The 7,530-nt window shown below is 38.8% G+C and overlaps 1 long non-coding RNA gene across 1 annotated transcript; it reads left to right on the top strand.

Moving 5' to 3' along the window:
- Positions 1–1,245: 1,245 nt before the first annotated feature.
- On the top strand, positions 1,246–6,032 carry LOC109269782 (uncharacterized). The gene is made up of 2 exons (XR_002081264.2): positions 1,246–1,335; positions 5,427–6,032. It is a non-coding gene; the product is annotated as an uncharacterized LOC109269782 (long non-coding RNA).
- Positions 6,033–7,530: the final 1,498 nt, after the last annotated feature.

Raw genomic sequence — 7,530 nt, 5'->3', positions numbered from 1 at the left:
CCCTCTGCCCCTCCCCTGCTTGTGTTCTCTTTCTCTCAAAAGTAAATAAATAAACATTAAAAAAAAAAAAAAAAGGATCACAACCACATTGGTCAGGCATTTCTCAATGAAGTTAAAGAAACTCATTAAAAAAAAAGTCATAATAGGGGCACCTGGGTGGCTCAGTAGGTTAAGCCTCTGACTTCAGCTCAGATCATGATCTCCTGGTTAGGAGTTCCAGCCCTGTGTTGGGCTCTGTGCTGACAGCTCAGAGCCTGGAGCCTGCTTCGGATTCTATGTCTCCCTCTCTCTCTCTCTGCCCCTCCCCCCCTCGCCCTCTGTCCCTCTCTCCTTCAAAAACAAATAACTATAAAAAAAATTTTTAAAAAGTTATAATACACTACTATGATATAGAACAGAATGGGCGTGGGGGTGTGTGTACCTCCATTCCAGAAATAACTGCTTTCCTGAATAATGGACTAAATAAGAACTTCAGGCAAGATTTGATTTGTGTCTTGAATTCATCAGTCTTCAGGCAATGAATTGGGGAAGCATACAAGGCAGGAGACTGAGAAGACATGTTGCAAAACTACTGCAATTGACTAGAAGAGAATTTAAATGGTTACAAAAGATAGACTTATTTAAGAACTATTCCCGTTGTAGAATTCGCTGAGCTTATTCACTATTTAAGTGTAGGGCATGCAGTTAAGTGATGAGTACAGATTGACCTTCATTCACTATTTTTGCTTGTGTAACTGAGTTAAAGGAGTGGCTTGCACTGAACAAAGAGAGAAAAGAAGATAGGGGAATGTAACAAATGCAATAAATTTAGTTTTAGATACATTGAGTAATTTGTGCCTAAACTTTAGAAGATATGCGGTTGGGATATAGAAGTGGGCGATAGCTGAAACCACAAGGTTTTGATATTATTCCAAAAAAAGTGTGCTTAGACTAACGCACAAGAACAGACCATGGTGAAAAACTACCCTTGAATCATTGACAGAGGATGGGAAACCTACATTATTGGGGACTCCTAAAGAATCTTTAAAAATAAATAAATAAATAACAAATAAGTAGGGAAATCATAATAAATACATCAAAAAGGAAGGGTCTGGAAAGAATAACGATTTTCTAAAGGAAAAGAAAATTGTGAATTTGTTGGCTTAAGGCTACCATAGCAACGTACCATGAACTGAGTGGCTTCCTCCACGGAAAGCTATGGTGTCACAGTTCTGGAGGCTAGACGTCTGAGATCAAGTGTCAGCAGAGCTGGTAAGTTCCATGAGGAAGAATCTCTGCCATGGTTCTCTCCTAGCTTCTTATGGTTTCTGGCAGTTCTTGGCATGGCATCCCTTGGTATGTAGACAAATCACTCCAATCTCTGCCCTTATCTTCGCATGGTATCCCCGCTGTGTCCATATAAGTCTATGCCCATATCTCTTCCTTTTGTAAGGATGTCCCTCAGATTAAGGGCCAGTATGCCTCAACTTAACTAATTGTATCTGCAACACCACTATTCCTAGTAAGGTCACATTCTGAGGTAGTTGAGATTAGGTCTTCAACATATGAATTTTAGAGGGACATGAGTCAATCCATAATAGGATTTTATTTTATTTTTTTTATGTTTATTTATTTATTTATTTATTTATTTAATATATGAAATTTACTGTCAAATTGGTTTCCATACAACACCCAGTGCTCATCCCAAAAGGTGCCCTCCTCAATACCCATCACCCACCCTCCCCTCCCTCCCACCCCCCCATCAACCCTCAGTTTGTTCTCAGTTTTTAACAGTCTCTTATGCTTTGGCTCTCTCCCACTCTAACCTCTTTTTTTTTTTTTTCCTTCCCCTCCCCCATGGGTTTCTGTTACATTTCTCAGGATCCACATAAGAGTGAAACCATATGGTATCTGTCTTTCTCTGTATGGCTTATTTCACTTAGCATCACACTCTCCAGATCCATCCACGTTGCTACAAAAGGCCATATTTCATTTTTTCTCATTGCCACGTAGTATTCCATTGTGTATATAAACCACAATTTCTTTATCCATTCATCAGTTGATGGACATTTAGGCTCTTTCCATAATAGGATTTTAGAAAAGGAAGTTTTCAAAAAAATCATACCTCCGAAGTAAAGTACAGATTAAAGGTGTGTATTAAACAGGCGCTTGGGTGGCTCAGTTGGTTGAGTACCTAACTCTTGATTTCAGCTCAGGTCATGATCCTAGAGTCATGGGATCGAGCCCCATGAGCCAGGAGCCTGCATAAGATTCTCTCTCTCTCTCTCCCTCTGCTCCCCTCTCTGCTCATGCTCTCTCACTCTCAAAAAAAAAAAAAAAAAACAAAAAAAAACAAACAAAAAAACTACCACCTAGATAAAGTGAATGTAAACTCCTCTTTAAAAAAGCACTTGGATATGAAATGAAGGCCAAATATAAAGTAGCAGTTAGAAGAGGAAGCTTGTTCTCTTAATAAACACAGGAAAAGATAGATGTTTTGACGTGTGGCTTAATTTGGCCTACTATGAAGTTTCTTTTGATAAAGAGCCTCAAGGAGGTTGACCTTGCCGGTCTGGAAGAATTCTATTTCTGCATGCAGATTGGGATAGTAGAATGAGACACAGATTGGAGTCCAAGATCTGCTGTGTGGTCCTGGACCTCAAGTCCCCAAGCTGTAACTTTGAGTGAATGTATTGACTTGTTTGGGATCCTTTATCTGACCTCTAAATTGTAGACCACGGTCCAGCTCTACCAGAATGTTATGAAAGTTAAATGATTATATTTGCCAAAAGTACTTTTTTTCAAATTATTATATGTTGGAGATATTTTAATTTTTTTAATGTTTATTTATTCTTGAAAGAGAGAAGAGACAGCATGAGCTGGGGAGGGGCGGAATAAGAGAGGGACACAAAATCTGAAGCAGGCTCCAGGCTCTGTGCTCATGAGCTGTGAGATCATGACCTGAGCTGAAGTTGGACGCTTAACCCACTGAACCCCCAGGCGCCCCTGTATTGGATATATTTTTTTATATGACCAGCTTCATTGTATTCAAAGCCTTATGTTCCTGCATTTCAAAATTATATGTGATAGCTCTACAGTATATATGGGCATTTAGAAAATGCAGAATTAGATCGTTTCTGCTGCTAGAGCATAAGAAGGATTGTTAGAAACACATTCATTTATCTGAAATACTACGTCCTTTTCCTTAAAGTATTAACAGAGTATATTACTGTAAAAATATCTGTTGAATAATAGTGACTATAGCAACAGATCTTAAGAAACCTTTATGAACAACACTGGAAACACAGATCGTGCAGAACGAAGCAGGCAGTGAAAACGGAAACATTTTTGAATTTAATAAAATAGCACAACCTCATTCTGAGCACGTGGACACCAGACCTGGAGAAATATTAATAGCTATTGTAGTCACATTTGTAACTCAACAAAATGTAGTTTTATATCCTTTCTTAAATCAGAAAACTCCAACAAAAGTGATTGATTAAATTAGATGCGTGTAAGTAATGAAAATGATGAACCACAAAAAATAGGAAACCACAATCGTGTTTCAATCACACAAGCCTTAGGTGTTTATTTCCAAACCCTGAAAGCAGACACACCGCTTAAAGATTACTATTAAATGTTTGAACTTGTGCAGTTTCCCATCTTCAAATGCCTTATTTGTCCCGATATAGTGCATCGAAATGTGTCTAACTCCTGTTCTTTTCGTCTGCAGCACCAGACTGTTGGACAGGCTAGATAGAATAATGTAAAATGTACCCGAAGGTTTTCTGTACCTAAACCAAATATCTGAGGACATATGCTGTGCTGGGCAGTCAGTGGCTTATGGTGTTATTGTGGGGTCCATGTTGCAAGAAGAGTAATACCTAACCTATCACATTGCACTCCACAGCTTTCTGTGCCCAAAGTGCCTAATAGTGCGGGCACATGGCTTTGTTTGCCTGGCAAGCTGCGGCAGGTAACAAGCATCACTTCCATTTATCACGTACGAAAGGGACAATTAAATATTGTTAATGCTATAGATAATCTCCCTACCCTCGTCCTTCTAGCCAGGGGCAGAATTCTCCAGCTGAGTACGCTGTGGTGTTTTCAATGAAAAACACCTTCATCCGGCATCATCCTTAGGTGGACATGTTAGTGGCAGACAGGCTTACACTTAAGAAAATCTGAAAGAAGAAGCTCCCCTCAATGCCTTAATTTTGGGGGATATATTTATATCCCTTCTCGTTTCCAAAACAGGTAGAAGCAGTTCTTCTCTATTTTCCTGTTTTTAAAAATGTTTATTTATTTTTGAGACAGAGAGGGGGAGCAGGGGAGGGAGAGAGAGAGAAGGAGATACAGCATCCGAAGCAGGTTCCGCACTGTCAATGCAAAACCCAACCCGACGTGGGGCTTGATCCCACGAACACTGAGACCGTGACCTGAGCTGAAGTCGGAGGCTTGACAGACTGAGCCACCCATGTGCCCCTATTTTCCTTTTAAGTGCAAGTTACTAAATATCTTTTGGAAAATGGAAAGAACATATTACTCATCTCTACTCGAACATATGCTGAAATATAATATAATACAAAATATGTTGAATATACACATTAAATATGATATAATATTTAATATTATATATTAAATATATGATATAATAGTGGGGGTGTGTGGTGACACTGTTCATGTTGAAATATTCCCTCGTTGTTGATACACTTGTCATCCACTCATTGTCCTCTAGGCATCTGAGGGTCCGAGAGATAAAATATCATCTATATTTGTTCTCTGTTAAAGGACTTATCAAGATTAACACAATTATTGACATGCATTTAGTTCAACAAATATTTATTCAATGGAAAGCATCATGGAAATACATTTAAAATTAAAACATAACTATATATCCGACACTTTAAGCACAGTGCCCCAAAGGAACCAGAAATATTTATAACAATCACAGAACACCCTGAGGACCATCAGTGTCTAGGGCTCAGCTAGAAGTTTCTATAGATCACACCTTAACTCTACACAACAGATCAACTTTGCTTTTGGCATCTGAGAAATATTTTCTCATTGTAACGAGCGGCTGACTTTTCCACAGTAAGAGAAATGGGGCAGCCTATGGAGAGACAAAAAATGCTACTCCCTGCCATGAAACTCAGTTTTTGTCTCCATTGGAAAAGAGTGGAGTGTCACAAAACTACAGGTTTGTAAGAGGATTTGCACTGATTATCAAAGGAGATATGGAAGAGACTCTGGCACTATCTGTCACCCTACATCATTGCCCACTTTCTGGGTAGAAATAACACTTAGGTGTTCTGGGACAATTTTCCGACATGCTTTGCAGTTAGACTTGGTGACTAAGTTGTAGCTGGTAAAATACAAGTTCTTTCAGAATTATTTTAAAGGATAGTAGTGACTTTCTTTTCTCCTCCTCATCTTTTTGCTCCCAGGATACGTATGCAATGCTTGAGGAATCGGCCATTGGTGGTGAGCCTTGAGAATGGAATCCCACTCCATCCCGCAGCCCCTCTCAACAGCAAACCAACAGGAGATAAAGTCTTGGTTCCTGACCCTGCGCACAGTGGAGCTGCCATTTCAGTTTGATCACCTCCCCACCTAGAAATGGGATCACCAGACGTATCCCCAGAGAACTCCGTGTATCTATCTCATCGAATCCCTTCAACTTTTCCAAGCCTAACTTAGGAGTTCCTTTTTAGTGATCTCTACTGTGGGAAATGGAAATACTCACCTCCCAACGTTTGCAGTCTGACATTGGCTTATTATTCTAAGTAACTAGGATCAGATTGGCCTAATTCTATCTCTTTCGTTTCACATATTCTCATCCCCTTCCTCATCATTTTGTCTGGTTGTTGTCATTTTCTAACATCTTAACTGTTCTCTTGATTTCCAGTTCCATCTCCTGTATACAAGGAAGGAACATGATCCATGTCAGATACTTCCCTAAAACTTCAGTTTCAACAGGCATCTGGGGACAGGGTTCTACTCCCACAGTGGGAAGAAGCAATTTGTGACCTTAAAGAGCATGTGAATTCCAATATTGCCGTTCCCTAATTCCTTTGTCAATATATAACTTTGCTTCTGGTTATAATACGGCTAATTAATACTGTCATGTTAAATGCTTTTTTCTTTTTCAAATAAACATGATGTAGCTGGTAGTCTAGCTAGGTTCAAAAGATTGGCAAAACAAAGAGTCAAGAAGTAATCGCAGCTCCAAAGTCCCCAGAAAGCCAGGATCCAATGGGATACTACTGTGCAGCATAGGCCTTGCCTCCTATGAGCCAAATAGGAGGTAGAGGTTTCGCCAATCTTCTCTAATTTTGTTTATTTATTCTAAGTTTTTTAATGTTTATTTATTTTTGAGAGAGAGAGAGAAAAAGAGAAAGAGAGAGAGAGACAATGAGCAGGGGAGGGGTGGAGAGAGAGAAAGACACAGAATCTGAAGCAGGCTCCAGGCTCTAAGCTGTCAGCACAGAGCCCGACGTGGGGCTGGAACTCACGAACCACGAGATCATGACCTGAGCTGAAGTCAGACGCCCAACCAACTGAGCCACCCAGGTGGCCCAAATCTTCTCTAATTTTAAATAATTCCCTCTTACATTGGACCAATGTGACATAAGTGTCCTCACCCACTCAAATACCATCTCTTTATGAAGATTTTCATGAACATTTAAGTGCACAGTCTCATTAATTATTCTGTACCACCCCTATGATATTTCAACCTATTAGCATCTTGCATTGTTTCAAAATATTATATGTGCAATCGTTCTTATTACTTCTGTTTTTCTATTTCGGTTGCAATAGTTATACATTTTGCCAATCTCATGGTCCCAATTAGATTAATGTTAACCTTCATACCCAAGCAAAATTAATCTACCTAGTGCTTCATAATGATACCTTGTATAATTTGACTTCCAGAAATATTATTTTAAATATTCTGTTTGAAAATTTTTTTCTCTCTCTCTTCTCATTTCATATGAATAGTGTTCATCCTTTAAAAGCCAGTCAAAGCCAGTGACTTTGAAGGAGTCACTAATTCTACAAAAGAGTATCTGACCTTGAGTATGCTAGTTGTCAGAAAAAAAAATACAATAATTTGTTTGGAAGCTTCCTTCCTTCCTATATCTATAAATATACCTTATATGTTTTTGTCTATCATCTTATTATGTCTCCATGAATCTATTTTCATATCTAGCCACATATCACACACTTGCACATGCTAAGAAAATTATTTTCCATTGAGATATCACTTCACACCTACTTAGGATTACTATAATAAGAAAGACAGGCAATATAACAGGTGTTGGCAAGGATGTGGAAAAATTGGAACCCTCCTACAGTGCTGAGAGGAATATAAAACACCGAAGTTACTTTGTAAAACATTTCTTCAAAAAATTAACGGGTTGCCATATGATCCATCCATTCTAATCGTAGATGTATACCCAAGATGACTTTAAAAATATGTACACAAATTTATACACAGATATTCATACCAACGTTATTCCTAATGCGTCCCCAAATGGAAGCAAGCTTCAG

This window comes from Panthera pardus, unplaced genomic scaffold (genome assembly GCF_024362965.1).
Source record: "Panthera pardus isolate Hobbes unplaced genomic scaffold, ASM2436296v1 HiC_scaffold_13, whole genome shotgun sequence".
Taxonomy (NCBI): domain Eukaryota; kingdom Metazoa; phylum Chordata; class Mammalia; order Carnivora; family Felidae; genus Panthera; species Panthera pardus.
The sequence above is the reverse complement of the archived record's forward strand: the minus strand, read 5'-3'. Positions and strand labels throughout refer to the sequence as shown.